The following is a 26,785-nucleotide window of genomic DNA, read 5'->3' as shown; positions in this document are numbered from 1 at the left end:
AAAATGTATGCTGGTATTTTAAAATTTATCAGTACACCTTCCCTTCCCAACTGGAAAGGTTTCATATACAGTCCATACAAATACATCTATTATATACACATTACACACCTGCTTTTTACTGTAAGGTACACAAACAAGTATAAAATCACTAACCCTTCCAGAAGCTATGCTGACAGGGAGCCTGAGGAGACCTTCAAGGAAACAGTAGAGGTACAAGGCCTCAAGGTCGATGGCCATATGCCTACAGGGGCTCTCCCAAGATGCAGGAGGATCTGGGAGATCCCAAGGGTGTGGAAACCAGTCCTCTTGTTTCTTCCATAGGGGAAAAACCCATACCAGCCAACAGACAAATTTGGAGGAAATTCTGCAAGGGAACACTGGAGAGTTTTTCTCATCCTTCACCCCCTCAGGTAGCATTTCTCCCATCGGGGTAGGATCTGGCCCAATAAGATATCCAGGTGATATTTTGTCTTTTGATAAGACAGCACCTTGGCTGGTGAATCTCCATAAAAGCTCAGTAAGATATACAAGATAAAATCCATACACAATTTAAGCGTCCTCCTCAAATGATAAAACCTATGGCTACTATGGGTTAGAAAGAAACTGCACCATAAATAGAAAAATTAAGAAGCTGTGTTCTCTTTTAAGAAGACAGACTAAGTCTGTACAGAATGATGGGTAGTATAGGCTCTCCAGCAATGAATCCTTAAGGACATAATTCAAGTCATATCCATAACTGCTGCACATAACTATTTCTTTGTCCATAAGAGGAAATGTATTAATGAATGATTTAGTGACACCGTAACAAAAAACAAACAAATAATATGGGGGGGGGGGGGGAATTTCAGAGGGTCCATGTTGTCATGGTGACTTCACAGTCATTATGTACTTCAGACCACATTTTAAAGAAAACTACATCTTCACCCCTATCAAAACAACAAACACAAAATCCTGCTAGTTCGTCACAAACCAAGCAAAATATCAACAGATGTATTTGATCATTCATCACCATTAGAAGTATTCAATCAATGCTATAATACTGTCTGATTCAGGTATTTAACAAACATAACAGATACAGCCAGAGTTTTAAAAAAATCTTAACTGTCAAATCAGTTTACATATATGAAGATGGTAATTCTTATAATTCTTCTGACAAGGATTATAGTAGGACTAAGTTTATGCTTTCACCAGATTTTATAAATGACTGGTTAAAATACCCTTTTCATTCTTCCAGTTTTGCAGATACTGTTTGCAAGCCATTTGTTTTCTTTGCAAAATACTATCAATCTCACATACTGCTTGAGTCACATATAGTAAACAAATACCCTTAACCTGCTGAAATACAACAAAAACCCACATGTAACTACATGTGAATCTTCCAGAAAAGCAGGTTTTAAAAAGCATGCATTGTAAAGATCATAAAATCAATCCAGCTCATTAAAGCAGGCAACACAGCTAAAAGGTATACTACCAAAATTCTAAATTGCTCACACCCATTGATAAGTGCTTCTAAATACACCTGCTTGTATACCAATGAATGACAAATGCATAACAAACGCCCAAAGATCTAGCATCTGTTAAGACACCATTTTCTTTATCATATCTGAAAAGACATGAAAGAATCCATGAAAAAGCGAGGTTTGCAACCGATCAGAGAGCTTACCAGCAGTTCACCAGCAGAGCCTGGACAGCCATCTGCCCATTTTTCTTCCTGGAAGCTGTTTCAGGGAGTCACCACATTCACTTCACAGAATGATAATTCTGATAAACCCCACCCCTCAAGTTAATCAATTAATGAAACAAGACTGTTTTCCTTACTAAGCAATGCGTAGACACTAGGTCATTTGAAGGTTGCCCATTCCTTCCTGCTTTAGGGCCTCCCTCCCAAATAACAACTGTCCATCCGAATTCTGCTTTATTATTATTATTATTCATTCAAAAGCTATAGGAATACGCTGAGCCCTCGACAATACCAGCTTGCATGATGAAAGAGCAAAAGTAGTTTTCAGCCTGCAGAATGCCTTAGAAGGGTTACCATGGAAATGAATGTGGAAAGGGGAGGGGGCTTGTCTGATGACAAGTGCTGCTACTAAATGGAGCAGAGCTTTAAAGGAAGGCTGAATGGGGGCTGTGCAAAAGAGACTGGGGGAGAGAATGTGTTTTACTACTACTACTACCACCAACAAAATGACACCTGTGCTGGCTTTCATTTTCTATTAGTGTGATATGAACTAAAGCAAGGAGGCTCTAAGAAATAAAGTTCTCTGGGAAGCAAAGGGCAATGCTGTTTGAAACACCTGCTGGCATAAGAGCTTTCCCAGAAACATTAGCAAGAACTGATGACCTGAAAAGAGTTTATTTGCATATTTCCATTTCCACAAAGAGGAATCTGTGTTTAAATTAAACAAAACAGGTTGGAGAGTATGAACCTGTTGCAGAGTTAAGGCAATTGTAATGAGGATAAATGGTGACAGGAAGGCTTGGAAAGGGGCATCTTCTCATCATTAAAATGCAGAGTAGCATTTCTGTTACTGACAATTGTCATGTATATTTTGAGACCATGCTGGAAACAGATTAGATTAATGATTACAATTCTATTAATAGGATCTAGACAGAACACAAATGCAAAGCCCAGAGATGCAGGAGTCAACATTGTGTCACACGCCTACCCTGACTGTTAATACTGGATGAGATTCCTACTTGAAATAAGAAAAGGAGGACTTGTGGCACCTTAGAGACTAACCAATTTATTTGAGCATCCGATGAAGTGAGCTGTAGCTCACGAAAGCTCATGCTCAAATAAACTGGTTAGTCTCTAAGGTGCCACAAGTACTCCTTTTCTTTTTACGAATACAGACTAACACGGCTGTTACTCTGAAAGAAGACATTATATACACAGACACCATGAAACAATACCTCCTCCCACCCCACTCTCCTGCTGGTAATAGCTTATCTAAAGTGATCATCAAGTTGGGCCATTTCCAGCACAAATCCAGGTTTTCTCACCCTCCGCCCCCCCACAAACAAACTCACTCTCTTGCTGGTAATAGCCCATCCAAAGTGACCACTGTCTTCACAATGCGTATGATAATCAAGGTGGGCCATTTCCTGCAGAAATCCAGGTTCTCTCACCCCCTCACCCCCCTCCAAAAACCACACACACAAACTCACTCTCCTGCTGGTAATAGCCTATCCAAAGTGACCACTCTCCTTACAACCTGCATGAAAATCAAAGTGGGCCATTTCCAGCACAAATCCAGGTTTTCTCACTCCCCCACCCCCATACTCACACAAACTCACTCTCCTGCTGGTAATAGCTCATCCGAAGTGACCACTCCCCCTACAATGTGCATGATAATCAAGGTGGGCCATTTCCAGCACAAATCCAGGTTTTCTCACCCCCCCACACACACACACACAAACTCACTCTCCTGCTGGCAATAGCTCATCCAAACTGACCACTCTCCCCACACTGTGCATGACAATCAAGGTGGGCCACTTCCAGCATAAATCCAAGTTTAACCAGAACGTCTGTGGGGGGAGGAAAAAACAAGGGGAAATAGGCTACCTTGCATAATGACTTAGCCACTCCCAGTCTCTATTTAAGCCTAAATTAATAGTATCCAATTTGCAAATGAATTCCAATTCAGCAGTTTCTCGCTGCACTCTGGATTTGAAGTTTTTTTGTTGTAAGATAGCGACCTTCATGTCTCTGATTGCGTGACCAGAGAGATTGAAGTGTTCTCCGACTGGTTTTTGAATGTTATAATTCTTGACATCTGATTTGTGTCCATTTATTCTTTTACTTAGAGACTGTCCAGTTTGACCAATATACATGGCAGAGGGGCATTGCTGGCACATGATGGCATATATCACATTGGTGGATGTGCAGGTGAACGAGCCTCTGATAGTGTGGCTGATGTTATTAGGCCCTGTGATGGTGTCCCCTGAATAGATATGTGGGCACAGTTGGCAACGGGCTTTGTTGCAAGGATAGGTTCCTGGGTTAGTGGTTCTGTTGTGTGGTATGTGGTTGTTGGTGAGTATTCGCTTCAGGTTGGGGGGTTGTCTGTAGGCAAGGACTGGCCTGTCTCCCAAGATTTGTGAGAGTGTTGGGTCATCCTTCAGGATAGGTTGTACTACAGCAGCGCTTACCCATGCTAGGTGTTGTCAGAACTCCCATTCATAATCAACCGGAATAATTCATGATAGACTGAAACCTGGCTTGAAAGTCTCAGCACAGGGGCCTAACACAATTTAAATTTTCAAAAAAAGAAAAGGAGTACTTGTGGCATCTTAGAGACTAACAAATTTATCTGAGCATAAGCTTTCGTGAGCTACAGCTCACTTCTGCTCAAATAAATCTGTTAGTCTCTAGCCACAAGTCCTCCTTTTCTTTTTGCGAATACAGACTAACATGGCTGCTACTCTGAAATTTAAATTTTGTGGCTTTCAGGCACTGCCTGCATTCCAAAAATAGGTCAGACATTATTCGGAGTCAATTAATCCAGACTGCTTTGGATCAGACCATGCCGTCAGATACATGCATGCAACCTCCACTGACTTCAGTTTTAAGTACTGTTATATTATGAAAATGCTTCAAATAATGAAGAAAGAGAAAAAGTGAATTACAGGATATATTATACAGACAGGGCGTTTAAAAGAATGCTTATATTTCCAGTTTTCAGAGTAGCAGCCGTGCTAGTCTGTATTTGCAAAAAGAAAAGGAGTACTTGTGGCACCTTAGAGACTAACCAATTTATTTGAGCATAAGCTTTCGTGAGCTACAGCTCACTTCAGTGTTTGCCAGGAGCTGTCAGCAACTTTAAGTCATCCATTTCACCATTAACTATCATTTTTAAAATCCATTTTCTTTCAGTTTAGCACAATTAAATGTGCTCACACACTAGCTTAGAGCACGCTGAAAATTATTTAAAATTAGAAAAATAAATCAAAATTCCAATCAGCTCAATCCTGCTATAAACACACCACCACCAGCACCTCGTCCACTTCTCCAGTCTCCCTTAACTATCCTCTAAGGCCAGGCAAAACAAAACATGCCTGGAAAGTCAGCGAGCTGAAATTATTTTGGACCAAAAGTAGGAGGGGCAACATATTACCTGAGGGACCTTACAGAGAACACCTTGCTAGCAGTCTCCTTTCGAGGGCAATCTAGTATCAGCACTTCCGCTGCCGTAATTGTGGTAGTGGGTCACAGGGAGAGCAGCAGCCTCTCCGGTCATTAGGGTACCTTGATGCTGTAATACATACAGGATATAATATCATGCCCTGAGTCCACAACTCAGAATGCATATGAACAACAGGGTAAGTTAAGGACTGGAGACCATGTCTGAAGTCCTATGGTGTTTCTAAGAAGAGGCGCACTTGTGTCATGAAATGTGTGCGATTGTTCACCTAGCATTTCTCACTTCTCATGCCAATCAGATTTACACACACAGTCATTTAGATTCATTGATTCCAAGTCCAGAAGGAATTATTGTGATCATCTAGTCTGGCCTCCTGTATAACAGGCCATAGAACTTCCCCAAAATAAATGTAGATACCATTTTCACTTATAAACATCTTATTCATAGTAGCTGCACATACATTTTTGCATGTTGGACTTAGGCCTCCAGTTTAAAAAGAACATGGTCCTAAGTGTCTGAGATTTTATGGGCTGAAGTCAACTCTTTGCAGTAATGTTTTCAAGTCATACAGCTATCAGTGATGTAAATTGGCACCTCAAACCTGGTATCCTGCATTGCCATTTCTGCTACTTTAACTTTAGCTTACATAAACTGAGCCTTTATTTAAAAGGTCTTTTGAAGAATGCTGGCAGGAAAACATTTCAGCCAGGAGATGAACGCTAACCATTTGGAGTCAAATTCTATCTGGAGCTATATACAGATATACACCAGAAAATATACTACTGTTCTGGTCATGCAGAAAAACCACAGAGTGGGTGCTCTATGCCCCTCTGCCATAGGAACTGCAGGTACACATATGGCACATGGCCCATGGGATCAGAAAGCATGATCTACGTATTTGCACATGTACACTCCCTGAGCTATCCATGGCCCCGAGACACACACTTCTGGTCGGATTCTTCCCTCTCTACCCTGGAGAGATATACTAGGTGAAGAAACTGGGGGGGGAGGGGAGGCAGCACAGGGACTGGTTTTGGCCAGAAAACAGGCACACTAAACACTACTCTTATAATACGTTCATCCACTGGGAGAGGGTGAGGTCTGTAACAGCTTTCTATTTAGCCTTCAGAGTGCAATACTTCATCCACTGTACTAAGCACATGCAAATCAACAAGATTAGGAATATTTACTTCCTTTTTGTATGTATTATGACTGCCATAGAAATAACTGTTTAACCAGACCTGTTAGATTAATCGTACAGTACCTGGTTACACAGATAATGGTTCCCAGTGCTCCTATATCTGCCTACCCATTTCATCTTTATAACCACTAATATTAAGCTTCCACTCCCTGAGCAAATTCAAGGAAGATTCCACAGCAGAGCCAGAACTGCCTACATAAATGCAAACCTGATGAACTGCTAATATTAACAGATGTACACGTATATTCTAAAACTGCCTCATGACTTAACTGGGCAATACAATCCTACTCTAGGAAAGGATTATACAAATCACATTGTTTCCTAGTAACAAGGCAAGATAGCTCAGAGCAGTTTTCACACTTCCTTTCTTTCCTCTAGGAATGAAATGTGACCAAATATTGCAAATTGCTGGCTATTTATCACCAAATGACCTTTTGGTAATCCTTCTGGGACTTCCTATCAGAAATGGTCACATTCAAAGAAATGAAGAATTAATCCCTCAGCTGCTAATAGCTGACAAATTGATAGCCTCTCACTGGAAAAGTTTAAAAAATAGTCCAAAACTAGAAGAATGATTTTTAAAAAGTGGGAAAGGCTGTTCTTATGGAAACTTAATGCATCAGTTACATATCCTGCAAACCAAACAGACACTTAGATATTTCGCTATCATTTATTCAATATTCAGAGTACATTCACCTGAAAAAAAGCCAGCACATCTGTCCCATTTTTTTAATGTTAACATGAGATAGACACCTGGGTGGATAAATAAAAGAAGAGTCAGTAGTTTCACTCAATTTAATAAAATCCCCAGAAACAACATACCCTGGATGGTGTCAAAAGACTCACGCTGTAATATGGCTGAGAGAGGTGATGAGTGTATTACTGCATAAAGGGACTCTAAACAAACAAACAAAAGCTTACCGTTGCACTGTTATCATTTTGTTTCTGATATTTATATGGCAATGATTTGTAAACCTGTTCAACTCCCCAAATAAATAAATGGTGAGAAAAGACTTGATAAACTGGGTTGTGAAAAGGGGGAGAGTATGTAAATATCCATTATCCACATGATTAACCTATGCTTTGAAGCTTTCTTTTTGTTTAATTTTTCTCTAAATTACATTTAAACCCATGCTTTGAGGGCAGCTCAAGACATCTGTTAATGAGCTGTGCAGCTTCTCCCCTCCCTCCCCTCACCCCCCGTGCCACATATTTTACTCCAGCCCAGGTCACAACACCTGTGATAGAGCTGGTTGGAATTAAAAAAAAAAAAAACTGAAGCTTCACCCCCCCCCCAAAAAAAATCCTCCAAAATTTTCAACATTTTTTAAACCAGCTCTACTATCGATCAGCAATCCCTGTCTGATGGCAGTGAAGTGGCTAATGGGAAACTAATGTCAACATTTCAGACCAGATCCTAGAGACTACAGCTGAGATTGTTGTTGTTGTTATTTAATTTTGGAAATATCAGCAAAAACAATGAGGAGTCCTTGTGGCACCTTAGAGACTAACAAATTTATTTGGGCATAAGCTTTCGTGGGCTATAACCCACTTCATCAGATGCATGGAGTGAAAAATACGGTAGGCAGGTATAAATATACAGCACATGAAAAGATGGGAGTTGCCTTACCAAGTGGGGGTCAGTGCTAACGAGGCCAAATCAATCAGGGTGGATGTGGCCCATTCCCAACGGTTGACAAGAAGGGGTGAATATGGGCCACATCCACCCTGATTGATCTGGCCTCGTTAGCACTGACCCCCACTTGGTAAGGCAACTCCCATCTTTTCATGTGCTGTATATTTATACCTGCCTACCGTATTTTTCACTCCATGCATCTGATGAAGTGGGTTATTGCCCACGAAAGCTTATGCCCAAATAAATTTGTTAGTCTCTAAGGTGCCACAAGGACTCCTCATTGTTTTTGCTGATACAGACTAACACAGCTACCCCTCTGAAACTGTCACTGGTGATGGAGCAGCATCACTGTGCCACCTCAAGAGACATTCTCTGATTGGGAAATGGAGCACAGCGTTAGCCAACTCTGCTTCCAGAGTCCATTCCTGTGAATGTCTTGCTCTTTGCAGGTTATGTTACTAGTTTTAGGTGTATTTCAAGATGGAGATTGAATATGGGTTTTCTTCAGATTTTTGAGCTCTTGAGTTTGGCAACACAGCTATTTGTATGGTTTTTCTGCTTCTGGGTCCATTCCAGCAAGCCTCCAAGTGAGCTAGTATGCTGCTTCCTGACTGCTACAGTTGAACCAGTGCTCTCTGAGGGGAAAATTCAAATCACTGAGGCCTTCAAATCGCATGAGACCAGGGAGCTGCAACCTATTCACCCTGTATTAGGACAGGTCAGATGTGGTATGGTTAGAACCAAGATGCTAGCACTCCGTGCTTGTATCATTGCCCCTAACTTGAAGGGAGACATCGCCTTTTACATTAATCATTTATGCCAGCTACCACCTATGGTTGTAAAACTCCTATAGCATATGCCCTGAGATCTGAATTTCCCAAATAATCTTCCCAGGCCAAGTTTGTCACCGGTGTAAATCTGATCAAGTCAATGTCAGGCCAAATTCATCAGCATTCTAACACCTGCCTGGCATGTTTAGATTTCTGCAATCCACCTGAAAAGCTTCTATGTAAGATAAACTGACTAAAAATTAAACTTGGAAGGCACTCATATCATGGACATGGTATAAAAGCAGATAAAGATTCTGTAACAATTAGCCAAATAACTTTCACGTTTATGAATCTGCTAGATAAATACTCAGTAGAAAACTACCCTAGAACATTTCCTCTTCAGCAAATCCATATGAATGAGTCTTCATTGGACATGTTTGGAACACACATTTTACACCATGATATGACCATAAGATGGCCTAAAGTGGCATCTGGCCCATCCGTGATCACTATTAGAAAATATCTCCAACAGCCAGAGATGGGACATCAGAAGGGAAGGGCTCTGAGTTACTAGCGAAAATTTCTTCCCAGATGTGTGTGGCTGGTGGATCTTGCCCATATACTCAGGGTCTAATTGATCACCATATCTGGGGTCAGGAAGCATTTTTCCCCTAGGTCCGATTGGCAGAGACCCTAGGGGTTTTTTGCATTCCTTTTCAGCATGGGTCACTTGTAGGTTTGAACTAGAGTAAATGGTGGATTCTCTGTCACTTGAAGTCTTTAAATCATGATTTGAGGACATCAGTAACTCAGTCAGAGGTTATGGGTCTATTACAGTAGTGGGTGGGTGAGGTTCTGTGGCCTGCAATGTACAAAAGGTCAGACTAGATTATCACGACGTTCCCTTCTGGCCCTAAGTGTCTATGTTTAGCATATCAGTAAGACTTCACTATCTGGAGGAGTTACAAAAGGGTAATCATAGATTAAGTTTACAGAAGATGTCAGTATCATTGTATAGTAAATGCATATCTTGTAGCTGGAACTTCAAAAGGCCTTTTTAAATTTCCGCATAGCTGCTTCTTGCCTGAATGATCTACAGAGAACAAAGATAACATGGGAATTGATGAGAAATGAGCTGTGAAAAAAACAAAACAAAAAAATAAACAAACCAGACATTATGAGAGGAATGAGAGGAATGAGAGAGAGAGAGAGAGAGAGAAAAGAAAGGGTAGGTCTGTGGAGCTCCAATTCACTGCCACCCAACAGGAGTCAGCATGAGAGGTCTAGTGTGCCAGGCTGGCATTTTAAATTTATCTTATACACACAGCCAGCATAAGCTTTGAAAATAAATATTAAGAACTTCCAGAGGATTCCCGAGGCTCATATGAACTTAGTAACATGAACACAATTCCACAGTTGTTTCTAGAATATTAGGGAAGGGGAAGAATAATGGAAAAGACAAGACTACTCTCTTATCCAGCACAACATACACATGTACTTACATTTGGCATAGGAACTTCTATTTTGGCTTAATCAGTACAGAAACCTATGGAATCATTTCCTCTGGTTTTCACTCAAGTTCATAATAGTAAACACACACTTTTAAATGAAGTGACCAGCAACTTGTCTCTTCACACAGAAAACAAATATCTCCTTTGTACCAGAGGAAACCAGTTGTGTATCTTAAAAGGTTCATAACAACAAAGAGCTTTGATAAGCATACCAGGCTGATTAAAAAAAAGTGGATCTACTGTGATAATTACCCCCTCTAATAAGTATGTGAGTTTAACAGAATACTTTGCTGTAAATCTTTAACATTTCATGTTACATTTTACACGCATTCCCGCTCGTTTTTGGAGAAGTATTTATTTACGAAGAAATTACTGAATGAACAATTCTCCCCACCCAGAATCTGTCACAGACTGCACAGTAAACCCTGCAAGAAAAGTCTGTTCTGTAACCAAAATGTGTAAAATTCCCAAATCTCTGGCCTATTAAAAGCAACTGCTGGAATACAGCACTATTGAAAAATCTTTGACATTTATTCTATCGCATTTTTGCATATTTCTACAATACAAGAGCACTTTACATCTAGCAGGCTGTTCAAAAGCAGCTGGGTGGAGAACAGAGATAGACAACTATTACTACACTTGAGGCTGTAAAACTGCATTGCTATTGGTTCTCCAACCAAGACACAGTGACATGCTTGAGGGCCTTTCAGGAGACCTTTGTTACAATTCCACCCCCACCCCCAGCTAGAGGGAAGTGGAGAGCATTTCCTTGCCCCCCACTAGAATCACCTCCTGCAAACACTCCTCATTCTTCCTGACCACAGGTGATTTCTCTCTCTAGGGCTCAAACAGATATTTCTGAAAAGAAACATTTGGCAATGTGCGGAGCCCCCTGGCTGCCCCTATGCATAGGAGGCAAAGGGGAGACATGCTGCTGCTTCTGGGAGCCACGCAAAGCCCCGGCATGTGCAGAGTGGGGCAAGCCCCAGACCCCGCTTGCCGGCTGGAGCGGGGCAAGCCCCAGACCCCACTCCCTGGCTGGAGCTTGAGGGCAGATTAAAATGTTTGAAGGGCCTGATGCAGCCCCCGGGCCACAGTTTGCCCACCCCTGGCTTAGAGATTCCCCATTGTGCTAGGTGCTGTACAAACACATCATAAGACAGTCCACACCCTGAAGAGTTTACAGCCTAAGCAGGTGAAAGGGGAAACAGAGAAATAGAGTGACCTGCTCAAGGTCACACAGCAAGTCAGTGGCAGAGCCAGGAATGGAACCAGATCTCCAGTGTCCCAGTCTAGTACACTATCCACTAGAGAACAAATAGTGGTGCTGCCTCCTCCGTAGGTCATGGTTATTGAGAAAGCAGTTTGGCTTCACAAATGAAGTGAAGAGATGATCCACACCTTCCTCTCTTTCTACAAAGATATACCAGTATACAGGGCTCATTACAGGCCAAAGGCAGAAATTCTTGTGGGCGTCCTTGTTAAAATATTGGCAGTACATCACTAGCACTGTAAGTTCACTTCCTACATCAGTCATGGTCTGATAAAAATATAATATGTAATTTTGCAGAAAGGACCAGGTATTATGCACACAGTAGACACTATGCAAACAACTTAGTAACTATAATGGCATTTCATGCAAGAAGAATAAAAGGAACACCACATTCTGCCATACAAATTCATTTGTACTGAGCTACAAATACACTTGCAAAGAAACTGTTCCATTCAAAGGATTAAATTACAATGTTTCCAAGCAAAAACTTCAGGTCTTTCATAGAATTTATTTGCTCTTCATGCAACAATGGAGCAGAGATTAATTTGTAATGCTAGCTTTGGAGTTTAACAATATGGTGAGATTTTAAGAACAAAGGCCTTATCCTCTTCCACTAGAGAAGTGTTTGAGTTGCATTCTCCTGTCTTATTTATCAAAACAGTTAAAGTTTTACTAAGTGATACACTGGCACATGGAAAGGGGCTAGCCAGGCGCACATCAGTCAAGGGACTCACACAGATAGGTTTACTTTTTAAAGCTTTATATATTAGTATTCTACATTTATATACATTACCAGCACATTTCAAAAATTGGTGAGTGTGTAATCCTCTGAACACAGCTTGATTGTGACATTCATCTAAGTGGGCCAGATTGTGGCACTCTTACTCACGTAGAGTAGTAATTTACTACTCAAATAGTCCCATGGGAATTAATGGAGCTGTTTAGGAAGTATGCAAAGTAATATCTAAGTAAACATGGCAGAATCAGACCCCGAAATAGGGGAATCTTTCTGCTTGTGATAATTTGGGATTGAGTGCAAATACATGTTAAAATGTGCTGTGTTAAAAGGAATAATAGAACCTACTTTGTGTTCTAATGTGTTATCTGATTTTAGCTACCTACAGAAAAAGATTTTCTTGCTTCTGTCCTGTTGTTGCAGTTCTAGATTGCTCAGTACCATTTTGTTTTAAATCAACAATCAGTTTATCCAAGAGGAAAAAAATTATCTAGTAATGGATATTCAGTTTAAATTCATTGTAGCATTGACTACGCTGCTATTTTTCCATGAAAAATAGTTTGCATTCAAACTCTTGTTCAGCAGCCTTTTTCAATTACCTCAACATAGGTATGCCTTCATGTAAATTTCAAAGGTCTTTTGCTCTACAATTAAGAGAAAGGTTACACTTCACTGAACTGATCATTTCTCTTTCCAATCGTAAGAGCTCATACTGGCTGAATTTCCTTTCCACAAACAAGTAACGATGGACTTCCTTGGCATAGCAAACCAGAATATCTACCTACACCAAGAAGATAAAAGTTATAACTATCACTACAAAGAAAAATTTTAGTAGTTCCCATTAATCTCTGTATTACATTAATTAAAGCTCATGCTTGCACAAAGAACTGTAAAAGTCAAGCCAAATTTATCTCAAATTTGTAATTTCCAGAGACTTTCCATTTTGGATTTCAGAATAGAATAAGTTATCATTAAATCTTTTCTATTATATGTTAATCATATTTATAAAAGGCCTTTTATCCAAAAAAGAAACCCAAAGCACCTTACCCACTTAAAACACTATACACTGGGATCAATTCATCTTCCAGTGAAACATGACCACCCATGCAATGAAATTTGGCAGTTCTTTAAGTGTGTTTAATTTCAAACCGCGCTTGACCACTGAGTTTGAAAGCTTGCCATGAACTTTAACATGACTGAGTTTGTGTTCTGATGAGGAAATACTGAAAAAAGAGCAAACAAAAAAAGTGCAGTAAAAAAGTGAAAGAAAATGTGAAGGGAGTGACAACGGGAGCAGAGAGGGGGAAGAGAAAAGTCTATCTAATAGTCTATTTTTTCATTAAATACACATGCACACCATACACAGAGCACCAAATAGTCCTAGACTAGCTTTTTTCATGGTGGTTGACTCCTTCCATTCTGAATACACAACTACAGGCATCCCTTGAGCAGTGGGGGAAAGTCTGCTTTTGTTTCTAACTTTTGCGGGTATGGAGAGGGGAAATCAATGTAAATTACAAGGGTGAGTTTGTAAACCAGGAATAGTTTTGCAAACCCAAAAATCATTGAATAGTTTGCAAAACTTCAAATCCATGAGGTTCATCCAGACCTAATCAAACCCATCCAGACATTGCATGAACCTGTTGTTCTTCCCTCTAATTCATCTGTTTTGGCAGTCAGAGCCTCCAACTTCTCATCCAGAGACATCACAGAGCTTTACAAGTGATCTATTTTTTAATACAGGCTTACCAGGAGTTCCCAAATTGACCTCAAGCTAAAAATTTGGCTGAATAAGGCAACACTTGGGCCAAAGCAAGCATACAAGTAGCCAGAAAAATTTGGATCTCTCTAGTCTATTGTCTTTTGCAGGCATTGCAAACTGAGGCCCAAATCCCCCAATCATCAATGCAGGTAAGTAACTTTAAGCAAGTGAGCAAACTCCTTGAACTCAAGTGTTTGAAAAATCAGGGCTTCACCTACTACTGCTTTTAGATTTAAAAAAAAAAAAAAAAATCAAAGAGCTTTTACTCACTTGTGGTCTCTCTTAGACAGATCTGTATTTTGGCTCTGCATAGGACATCTGGTTTGCTGCTCAGGTATGTTCCCCTTTGCATTAATACAGTTTTTGGAGTGGGAGGCTCAGGAATGCTTTCAGAACGGAGCCTGCAGCTTCATGCCTCCAACCCTGAAACAACTATTTTAAATACCATATATAGAGCCTGTTATTAAATACCGGTTGTCTATCAGTGGCTACTAAAATTATCTAAAATTGTTTTTAAATTATTGCTGCAAACATTTATAAAGGCACCCATCACCACAGTATCTGAGAGCATTTAGATTAAGATCAAGAACACTTTTCAAGCAAAGGGAGAAAAAAAATCAATCATGAGCCCTTCCGCCACCCCCCTATAACTTTAAAAGGCAGATCGAGACAAGCTAGGGAGTAGGCCATATCCCATATGTTTGCAAAGCAGGACGTTAACTGAAAGACTGAACAAAGAGATAAGCAATACAATGGTTTCTAAGGCTATATCTACACTACAGCCTGTGTCGGCATAACTTATGTCGCTCAGGGGGGTGAATAAACCACCCCCCTGAGCGACACAGTTACACCGACATAAGCGCTCGTGTGCACAGCTTCTCCCGCCAACGTAAAACCACCTCCATGAATGGCAGAATCTATTATGCTGATGGGAGAGCTCTCTCCCGTCAGCATAGAGCTTCTTCACCAGATGTGCTGCAGCAGTGCAGCTGCATTGGTACAGCTGTGTCACTGCAGCTCTGTCGTATAGACATGCCCTAAATTGGCAGGCTCAAGCTTACATGTGTTTCTGGCTGGAGTGAAATCCATAGCGGAGAGCCCATTACCAAGAATGCCTTGCTTCTAATTCCCCAAAGCTTTATACTGGGACAGGTTTCCAACAAATACAGGTGGGCCTGCCAGTCAACATATTGCAATATAATAAATTGATAATGTACCTCACCCAAAGAATTCCAATAAAATGTGCAAATGTGTATGCCCAGGTAAAAGTCATGGAAATGTAAAAAATCCATGTGCTGCAAAATGATATCATGGATGTCAGATGTATCATACACATGTAAGGTGGGTGAGTAGAATCCCTGTACTTTAGTTTTAAAAGCTCAAGAGTCCACACTTGTCACTGGTGGCAACTTTTATAGTCTCTTTGTATCAGCCAGTAGAGGGCAATATGTTTATACACTTAACCAGTTCATTACAATACCAAATATTGTTGCCATAGTGAGAGAGTGCTGTTAAATACATGCCAGGTAATCAGAACCTGAGAAAATGCAGCTGTTCTGTTTTTCCATAAACAAAGCCACCATATTCTTTCAGTCTTACAGAGTTATGTTAGGTGAAAGAAAACAAGAATGTAAAGTCTCCACGAGAAAGAAGCGTGTGTCTCTGCAGCACGTTACATCCACCTGAAGTGAAAGTGCTTTCAAAACAGAGGGCCTCAAAGCAGATAGGTTCTGTACTTAGAAACGTAAATGAGTAGATTAAAAAACAAAACATAAATACATATCATGTCAGTATGAGAACAAATTAGGTACAGCCAGCAATTTGTGCTGACCACAAGAGCTGCTGCTAGGAAGCAAAGAAATATCCTATACTCTACTTAGGGTGAATTATTTGAAATGTACAGGACAGGCCCAACAAAGAAAATAACAGAACGCCACTAGCTGTCACCTTCAGCCCCCAACTAAAACTTCTCCAGTGCATCATCAAAGATTTACAACCTATCCTCAAAAATGATCCCTCACTCTCACAGATCCTGGGAGACAGACCAGTCCTCACTTACAGACAGCCCCCAAACCTGAAGCAAATACTCTCCAGTAACAACACACACCAAAACAAAAACACTAACCCAGGAACCTATCCTTGCAACAAAGCCCGATGCCAACTCTGTCCACATATTTATTCAAGTGACACCATCATAGGATCTAATCACATTAGCCACGCTATCAGGGGCTCGTTCACCTGCACATCTACCAATGTGATATATGCCATCATGTGCCAGCAATGCCCCTCTGCCATGTACATTAGCCAAACTGGACAGTCTCTATGCAAAAGAATAAATGGACACAAATCTGACATCAGGAATCATAACATTCAAAAACCAGTAGGAGAACACTTCAATCTCTCTGGCCACTCAGTAAATGACTTAAGGGTGGCAATTTTGCAACAGAAAAGCTTCAAAAACAGACTTCAACAAGAAATTGCTGAGCTTGAATTAATATGCAAACTAAATACCATTAACTTGGGTTTAAATAGAGACTGGGAGTGGCTGGGTCATTACACATATTGAATCTATTTCCCTACGTTAACTATCCTCACACCTTCTTGTCAACTGTCTAAATGGGCCATCTTGATTATCACTACAAAAGTTTTTTTCTCCTGCTTATAATAGCTCATCTTAATTAATTAACCTCTTACAGTTTGTATGACAACTTCCACCTTCTCTCTCTCTATGTATAAATACAAACTGTAAGAGGCTAATTAATTAAGATGAGCTATTATAAGCAGGAGAAAAAAACTTTTGTAGTGATAATCAAGATGGCCCATTTAGACAGTTGACAAGAAGGTGTGAGGATACTTAACGTAGGGAAATAGATTCAATATGTGTAATGACCCAGCCACTCCCAGTCTCTATTTAAACCCAAGTTAATGGTATCTAGTTTGCATATTAATGTTCCATTCTATATGTTCCATTCTATACCTCCGATGAAGTGGGCTGTAGCCCACGAAAGCTTATGCTCTAATAAATTTGTTAGTCTCTAAGGCGCCACAAGTACTCCTGTTCTTTTTCCGGATACAGACTAACACGGCTACTACTCTGAAACTAAAATACCAGATTATCAAAAACTTTCGGGTTAAAGAACCTAGCTAGGCATTCTATTTCTGTTAACTACTTAACAGGAACACCACTTTGCAATTGATCATACCAATTAGGCACAGTAATTTAATAACATGTTCAGTGGAGAGTAAAGAAAAGACATGGGGAGAAAAAAGTAGCGGTAATAGAGGAATAACTGATCATTTTACAGGGTGAGCCTAGGAAAGGACTGAAGGATGATTAGTGTACTGTTATGCCTCGAAGATGTACTTCAAGAGCCAAATTCTGGTCTTGTTTACCCCTCTGCATTCCCACCAAATTCAATACAGGGAGAGGCCTGACCAGAAGATCTAAATAGTCTTTTCCATTTAGGATTCTCTCTTTAGGAAGAATGGTGGTGAGAAACTCTGTTAGACCTAGGGAAAAAATTAGTAAAATAAATACATTTGTAATATTGAGGTCAAGGGCTTGCATGATTAGAAGGGGGCTGTAGTATAAAGGAACTGGGTAGTTTGCCCTTAAATTGTTGTGAGCCTCCTAGTGGCAGTCACTGTGTTTATGTCTGAGAAACCAGTTAGAGCGGTAGTCTGTGCATATATAGCTAAGCTTTGCATGTTTGTATATTTTTACTGGAACCCCACTGTGCCTCTGAGGCTTCTACATATTTTATTGTGTAAAAAGCAAAAAAGACAACAGGGATAGGTATATTATGCAATGAGCCAGATTCTAAGTACACAAAGAGGAAAGGTAGGGGTCTTGGTTTTAATTTCCATCTTAATCATGTAGAATTGCAGCATGATAAAATACTACAGGCCAAACTCTGCTCTCATATACACAGTACAGCCCTCCTTTGCCTTCACATGAAAACCACCTGGTGATTTGGCTCTCTTGGAAGTCTGTTTAGGAGATGCCCTTATCAGGGATAATAATTCAAGACTAGGTTTTACTGGTAGAGCTGGGAAAGAAGTTTTTTTAGTTATGTGTATTGTGGCAGTACCTAGGGGCCCCCAGATCAGAACCCCACTGGGCTAAGCGCTGTACAAACAGAACAAAAAGACGGTCCCTGACCCAGAGAGCTTTACAGTTTAAGAGTACAATCTATAGTGTCTGTCTGTTCTAGTTAATTCTGTTAGTCTCACTTTCGATTTGTACTCACCACCAGTTCAGCAAGAAATCAGGATGGTGTTTGAACTTGTGCAATTGAGTATTCTTATTAAACAGCTTTAACAGATAAATACATCCTGATTGTTTTCTTATTGATGTGGAGAAATATAAAGATTATGCCGAACATCTATATTTTTATGCACACATCTAAATATAATTACACAAGTAATACAAAAAACATTTTGGGACAGCTGTCAAATCAAGCAAAACAACTGGAGAAATACATAATTTTTCAGTGGAAGAAATAAATTGTTTGCTTTTCATCCTTAAGCATCAAGTGTCATCTGGTGGATTGACACAGAATTGCACTGAAAGCAACATTTTACAGCAGTGGACAGATTATAGTCAGATATTTGGTCTTTGCTTTTTTACATACATCCTTAGATATGCAAATAATCAACGTTTTAATTAACCTACATCAACAGGAGTTATTTATAATGTGCCCAGTAGTGGGGTTCTCTCATAACACTTCTACTTCTTATTGAACTGTTTAACTGTACCTTCCAATTTAAATGATCTTTAAAAAGGACAATTTCACAGTATTGTCAACCAAAAGTGCTCAGCTGTTATGAGTGTGGCCTCATGAAATCATGAGATCAGTTTGAAAACTATGAGATGGTTATTTTTTTTAAAAATAACCAATTTGGGAAGGGGGTTTTCTTTCTTGTTTCTGAGCTTGTAGAATGCACTCTGGTCACATTATTTCTGCAACCCTGAGGGATAGAAACTTACTCTATTTTTTTTTAATGAAATCTCACATAATTACTTGACTACAGTAGCTTTAAGAAAAACCACCAAATATCATAAGACTCAAGAAAAAATTGTAAAAGGAGTTCACATCCTCCACCCCCACAAATCCTGAGTGTGTGGGGTACTGTCTTTTTTAAAAAAAAGTGTGAACATTTAGCACAAAACCGAACATGACCCTTCTCCCCGCTCCTTTTTAGCTTTTCAACATGGATTTTGGTCTCCTGTCTACACAGAGATCCAACAGATCCTCTCCAATATCTCTGCCAAAGAGCACAGAGAAAGGACAGAGCTGTAACTGTCCTACAAGAAGAGGGAAGGCGTTTAGATCAGTTACAGTTAACTAGAATTTTAAGTCAGTGCCCAAAGGTACAATCACAAAAAAAGAGGGTATCTAATTTAATCAGCCAGATTGGTGGTGATCATGATGAGCAAGTTGGCAAACATGAATCCTGGCCATCAGGTTCAGTGTTATGATTTTTAAAGTCAACTTTTTAGAAGTCTAAGAGGTACCTTTATACATGGAAGATACCTTCAAGCATAAACATTTCACCATTTTTCAAGTAGTCCAGTATACCTGATGGTGGGAAGAACCTGCATTATTATGGACATTATTTACTGGAGACAGTAGGTGAGCCCTATGGATGGAAACTCTTAGGCTGTCATACAGAGCTACCTCCATATCTTTAGGCTAAAGCAGAGGTAGCAGTGCTGGTGGTAATAAGCACATCAGCTAGAAGGTGATCAGCTGTCTCTACATGAGAGCTTTTAAATAAGTCTGTAACTCCACCAGCAAGGTGACATTCCATATAACTTGTGTTATTCCTTAAACCATACAGATAATTGGCTTTTTTTCCCTGGACAGACAGATATTCCAGGCACAGTAACAATCCACCCTCTTCAACGCCATTCCCCTGAAGTCCAATCCAACGTCTGCGTCAAGAATGCCAGGTAAAACAATCAAATTGGGCTTTGCCCAATAAGACTCTCTGAGCCAGCTGTCATTGAATCCCATTGTGCAAAACTTCTGTAGGTGCTGACTGAATGTGCAATGCTTTCCTTTGTTTGGTATTTTCTATATAAAACCAAACCACTTAAATGGATGTTACATGTAACAGTTAAGGATAAATATAGTTTCAACAAAAAGACTTTACTGACCAGAGCTGCTTCTGAACATATCAGTAAGATAAATATTTGAGGAACTCTTCATTAATATGAAAATCAATATTCCCCGATCAGCCAACCCAATTCACTGAACCCACTCTCCTGGAAAACTAAAAAAAATAGGTGAGTCAAGCCCTTAAGATCAAAATATCCAGGTTCTTTTGGATGAAGGGAGAAAGCAAGTTCCAGGGTCAAGGATTCCTCCTAGAGAGAACCTTGCTGGAAATACAATCACTAGGGCCTGCCAGCCAGAGCACCCTTCAGTCCCACGTGCACAGAATTGATCTGTCAAGTTGCCAGCGCACAAGCCATTTACAGCTTCCTAGGTCAAAGCCAACACCTCAAACCCCATCCAAAAACTCATTGGCAGCCTGTGTAGAATTTCAGGGACTGGTGGTGTAATCTGCTTTCTGTGCAAAGTGTTACTTTGCAGGAGAGCACGTAAAGTCATTAAGTTTCTGACTGATTTTAAGGCGTATCCCCATGTAGATCCAGCGAGCACAAATTTAACCCCTAATCTCATTCAGATATTGCGTAAATTACCAAACTGCCCCAGCCAGGGCAGATGAAATGGAGACACAGAGCTTCAGCATCCAGAAGGCACTATAGCCAACAACTCCTTACTAACCCTCAACAGCCACAAGAGGCCCACCAGAATAGACAAGCAAACACCTCAAAACATTACCCCCAGGATCTCCCCGCTAAAAAGGGAGTGAAACCAGGGCCACATTAAGTCATTGGCACTATATGATGATGTCTAAGGCCCCAGCTCCTGGAGTCACAGGGTGAGAGCAAAAACTCAGCTGACATTTAAAAAAAAAAAGTAGTATTTTGTCACCAAGGCAGTGATGTCTGCCTGAGTCTGCAGACAGCCTGAAACAATAGTAAGGAGTGGTGTGAACTGCCTCATGCATCTCAATGGGGAGTTAACACTGAGCTCCACTGTCTTGGGGGCCCTGCCAACACCACCTCAGCAGAGAACTCCGTCTGGCAAGAGGAGAAGAGTGCAGCGGATTTGCACCACCCACCTAAGTAGATATACTTGGCTGCTAGGATAAGTACAGGGGTGCTCCCCTGTTGCTCCTAATAGGAGCAGAGGCCCTGATCCTGGTAAGATAACAAGGACCAGGCCACTAGGTCTGCCTCTGGAATGGGTGGGGTCCTCTGCCTCTTCAAATTTGGAGCAGTATCACAACATGGGGCGTAGCTACAGGATGTTGTCATGGTGTGCCCGGGGCCCCAGATTGCCTTAATCCAGACCTGAGAGAAGCCACTCCAACATGGCATCTCATACCCTGCTAGAGACTACAAACCCTGCTTTTCATGGTACAGAAGGAACTTGACAGATCTAAGAGGATTAGCATGGCTATTCCCCGAGTTGTTCTACAAGAACCATCTCAGCCACCTGTTCCAGTACAGGAGGTTGTTATCTTAACAGGAGGGATCAATTATATGCCAATTTATACATTACAAGTAAGCAGAACTCTGATTACGTAAACCAATGCCACAGTTTCCAGTAGAAAAAATTTTTGTTCCTGCATGAATCTTAGGGATTCCTTAAATCTACAGGTTTCAGAGTAACAGCCGTGTTAGTCTGTATTCGCAAAAAGAAAAGGAGTACTTGTGGCAACTTAGAGACTAACCAATTTATTTGAGCATAAGCTTTCGTGAGCTACAGCTCACTTCATCGGATGCAGCCCTTAAATCTACAGCCGTTTAGGAGTGCCTTTAATGTCTGTACCAAGCATGCAGTCTGCCAGCACTGGGTAGTAACTCAGGCTCGCAGTGAGAAAAAAATCATTCCTAACAAAATTAACAATTAGGAATTTCCAGTAGAGCACTGGCAGGCAGCAGCCAGAAAGTGATGACATCAAGAATGACAGAAATGTTTTTCTTTTAGCAGGCTTGCCTGACCATTACATAGAGGTGCTGGAACGACTTGTATAGTGGGGTGCTGAGAGCCATTGAACCAAACTCTAAACCCTATATATCATAGAAACCACTTCAAGCCAGGGGGTGTGACAGCACCCTTAGTTCCAGCACCTATGCCATTACAAGGGCCAAAGCAAACTTTACCACCACCTTGGCTCCCTGCAAGACTGTAGATATGGAATGCAAAGAAGTCCTACAATGTTTAAAAATGTTTCACACTGAATAAGATCATTTGCAAGCTTCCTCCTGCAAAAGAACAGGAATTTTCCTATTCTTTCTGCATGATGCTCACTCCCACCATTCCCAGTTTTACAGGCTCAGTTCTTCTAATAACTGATCACCAGTGGAAACACCATATGTATACACACACCACAAGTTGACCTGATACCTGGAACAGTTGTAGTCCTCCCTCAAGAGTCTACGTGCTGGTGGGGGGGAAATCCTTCCAAAGATCATTGAAATTTGGTCCTTCTAGATCCAACTGTGTTATTTGTTAGCTGAAGTGCAAATTAGTCTTTTCTACAGTGCTCACAGTAACTCACTTCTGTGGCAGTGAAGTCCCACCCATCTCTTAGTCAAAGAATGCATTCAAAAAATAAAGTTGGTGCCTATCTTTATTTTTTTCCAAGTGGAACACTGGGGTGGAGACAGACAAAACGTGTTTCTCTTTATCACTTCCTGCTTTTTTTGACCAAAGCCCACTATGCCACCTAACAGTGAAGTCCATATCAAGCCTATAATTTAAAAAAAGAATGGAAAAGGGAAGAGAAAAACAGTTTGTAATAGCCTGTTTTTCCCAGGGGGATTGATATGCTGTTGAAGAAAATCATTAACTATTAAGTACTCTTGATTTTAAACATATGGTGCTTTGCAGTCCACTCTGCATGCGAAAGCCCTAGCAAAAAAAATCTAAGTTATTCTATATTCAAACACAAAGGAAAACCAGGCACATGAAATCGCTAGAAATTGTGAGCCTAACTCCATATGCAATGATCAACAGCTCCATGTATAGTGAAGACTTATCCTATATAATAGAAAGTGTAATTCTATACTAATGCAGAATACTGCACAAGACTGATCCACAGATTCAGGAAAAACATCCGTTTTTAAAAAGAAGCACTAATTCTTTACACCTTGTTATTTATTATTTATCTGTTTAGCACTGACTGGGTTTGTCTTCACTAGAAAATTAAGTATTGTTAGTTAACGTGACTCCAAGATCATGCTCTAACTAACATGACGATAAACATTATTTTGCAGGGAGAATAGACAGGAACAGACAATGTTTGAACTTGCATCAGCTAATTCAAGCAGCCATGACCAGCCAATGGGATGTTAAACATGACCTGTCCCTCTTTACACAGACTGCAAAGTCATATTTAACATCATGTTTGTTAACCTGGCTCCACAAGATCCCATTCTAACACTAGTTAGTTTTCTAGTGAAGACAAGCCTACCGAGTGCTTGGCAACGTACAACACCAAAAATGAGACATGAAGACAGATTAACTCCTACTAGCGTAAGGAGATGTGATTTTCACCTTCCTGTATCAGTGAGACCCACCGTGACCCACTGTGGGTAGGAGAACTATATATCTGGCATGGGCTGCTTAAAGATCTTCACTAGTGAAGAATGCCAAGTTAATGCATCCTCAGCCACCATGACTGTGCATCTTATTGGTCTGCACTTTCAGTCTCAAATGCTGGCCTGATTGCCAGGAGGTCTCATTTGCAAAAGGAAGACTGCCCCAAGCTGGCACTGCTGCAAACTCCCCCCACCCATCAAATTTACCACCACTGGGTGCTTTGTACCCTGGATTATGCCAAGAAGAGTAAACCAGAAGTGAATTTAGCCCAATTGTTTGTGCCACATAGTGTATATCTTCTGAAACAAAGAACTAACAAATAAGATGTATAATTCAACCTCATGTTCAAAAATAACAGCAGTTACTCAGAGCATCCTACATTTTTGGGTTTGAAGGAAGGAAATCATTATTCAAAGTTAAAATACTTTTAAAGATAAATTACTTTTGAAAGTAATAAGTAGAGCGGGGGAAGGGGATGCACACCTCTCTCTCCCTCTCATATTTTGTCTTGTAAGTCATTGCAACTTGATTGTTCCATCATACAATACTCATGTTTCATAAAAACAAACCTTTTCCAGAATCCAAATATTAAGATCAGGATTGTCACTATTGCCCTAAAAATCAAAGTATTATAAACCTGTCAGACATTTTCATTGGAAGAATGTTATATGCAAGGTTGCTCTCAGGAACGGATCATATTGTACCTCAGAAAGCAAGTGGATTTTAACTTTGGTAGTCAACATAAACTGATATAAGCAAGGACATACAAACTTGACCCTCGCAATCCATCTTTAAGACTAGATTAAACTAGACACAAGATGCAGTAGGTAATGGCTGGGCCTAAACAGAGAGCAGGGCTCAGATGCTAATCTGACTTCCTGCTTAGTTCAAGCTCACTCGGAATGCAATACCATAATTCCCAGGATTTTTCCTTCGTCTTCCCCATCCACGTATATGGTCCAAGGAATTACAGCACACCTTGTGATCACCCAACTCCAACAAATTCTGATCTTGGCCTTTGTACAAATATGTAGAAACCTTTACACCACAGCTTATGGTGTAATGCAATGGTCACCAACCGGTAGATTTCAATCGACTGCTCAATCATGGAGCCTCTGACAGTCGATCTCAATCTCAGTGACTGAAACCGAGATCGACTGTCAGAGGCTCCAAGAATCATGATCAACCAGCTGATTGCAATAAGGTTGCCAACCCTCCTGCAGCCGAACAGGGAGATCAGCTGCTAACAGTCCTGCGGGGCTAAGGCAGGCTCTGTGCCTGCCCTGGCCTCGTGCTGCTCCTGGAAGCGGCTGGCATGTCTGGCAGCGGCTCCAGGGAGGGTGGCGGGGAGTCTCCTCACGCTGCCCTCGGCTGCAACGCAGCTCCCATTGGCCAGGAACAGGGAACCACAGCCAATGGGAGCAGCAGGGGTGGTGCCTGCGGATTGGGGTAGTGTGCGGAGCGACCTGTCCCTTCCTCCCCCCACAGGAGCCGCTGCTGGACATGCTGGCCACTTCCGGGAGCGGGTCGGTGCTTACCTCAGGCAGCTCCCGAAAGCGACTGGCACACCCCTCTGGCAGAAGCTCCTAGGCAGGTGGCCAGGGGGTCTTCACGCACTGTCCCTGCCAGCAGGCTCCGCCCCCGCAGCTCCCATTGGCCACAGTTCTTGGCCAATGGGAGCTGCAGAGTTGGCACTCGGGGTGGGGGCAGTGCACAGAGATCCCCTGCCCCCTACCCCCACCAGGGGCCACATGGACAGTGCCGGCCACTTCCAGAAGTGGCACAGAGCCAAGTCACATAAAGGAGCCTGTCTTAGCCCTGTTGCCGCACTGGACTGTTAGCACCCAAAATCTCCCGGTTTGGTTGAAGTAGCCTCCAGGAGATTGGGCGTGATACCAGGAGACTCCCTTCTGCACCCTAACCTCCTGCCCCAGCCTTGAGCCCCCTCACACACCCAAACTCCCTCCGAGAGCCCAGATCACTCCTGCACCTAAAACCCGGGCCCCAGCCCTGGGCCACACTCCCTCCTGCACCCTAATCCCCTGCCCCAGCCCCCTCCCAGAGCCTGCACCCCAACCCGCTGCCCGAGCCATCAGGCCACTCCCAGGGCCAGCACCTCACACCCCCTCCTGTACCCCAACCCCCTCCCCCAGCTCTGACCCCCCTCCTGCACCCAAATTCCCACCCAGAGCCTGTATCCTGAACCCCCTCCTGCACCCCAAACCCCTGCCCCAGGCTCAGCCCAGAGCCCTCCCACACTCCGAACCCCTCAGCCCCAGCCCAGAGCCCGCATGCCCTCCTGCGCCCCAACCCCCTGTCCCAGCCGGGTGAAAGTGTGTGAGGGTGAGGGAGAGTGAGCAACGGAGGGAGGAGGGATGCACTGAGCGGGCTGGGGCTTCGGGGGAAGGGGCAGGGCAGGGGCCAGGCAAGGGTGTTTGGGTTTACGTGATTACTGTTATTTCTACATTTTCTTTGAGGTAGATCGTGGGTTGCATTTAAATGCAAAAAGTGATCTTGTGCTTGAAAAGGTTAGAGACTGCTGGTGTAAGGCCTACTTAAGTCTCACTTCACAATGGCTGCCACTAAGTATGTGGAAAAATGACAATGCAAAACCATGGTAAACATTTTTCTTTACAAACTGTGGCCCCAGTCCTGCAATTGAAAGCTCTAGCAAGGACCTCCGAAGTAAATGCATTTGCCATTTGATCTGAGTTTTAAGCACAGAGGTCTGGTCTCAAGGGTTCATGCTAGCAGGTTTAGTTGTAGGATTGAGACCTATATATTTAATAGCCCATTGAAAAAAAGTACTCAAAGGCACCAGTTTGAAGTATGGACTAATAACATGGCAAAAAGGCTATCTTTCACTTACAGAAAAATGAAATGAAGTCTGAAATCATCCATTTTCTGTACATTCCTAATATAAAAGTCAAATGTAATAACAAGAAAAATCTTGTTCATAACTAATTTTTCCCATTTACACAATTTACCTATCAAATTATAGGTGCACGAACAATTCATATTTAAAACTGCATAACTGAGATATCCTAGAACCAGTTTCAAACC

General features: G+C 41.5%; 1 protein-coding gene across 2 annotated transcripts in view; it reads right to left on the bottom strand.

Moving 5' to 3' along the window:
• FGD3 (FYVE, RhoGEF and PH domain containing 3) overlaps nt 1–26,785 on the bottom strand; it is a 191,135-nt gene that overhangs the window by 141,435 nt on the left and 22,915 nt on the right. The window contains exon 1 of one of the 2 annotated variants that reach the window (XM_043550848.1): nt 1,664–1,806. The exons of the other annotated variant lie outside the window; for it this stretch is intronic. The gene's annotated coding sequence lies outside the window, so the exon portion shown is untranslated. Of the gene's footprint in view, nt 1–1,663; nt 1,807–26,785 lie in introns of those variants that run through there. 2 annotated transcript variants of the gene reach the window in all.

Source organism: Chelonia mydas, chromosome 7, assembly GCF_015237465.2.
Source record: "Chelonia mydas isolate rCheMyd1 chromosome 7, rCheMyd1.pri.v2, whole genome shotgun sequence".
Lineage (NCBI taxonomy): Eukaryota > Metazoa > Chordata > Testudines > Cheloniidae > Chelonia > Chelonia mydas.
Note: the sequence above shows the minus strand (reverse complement) of the source record. Positions and strands in the feature narration are given on the sequence as shown.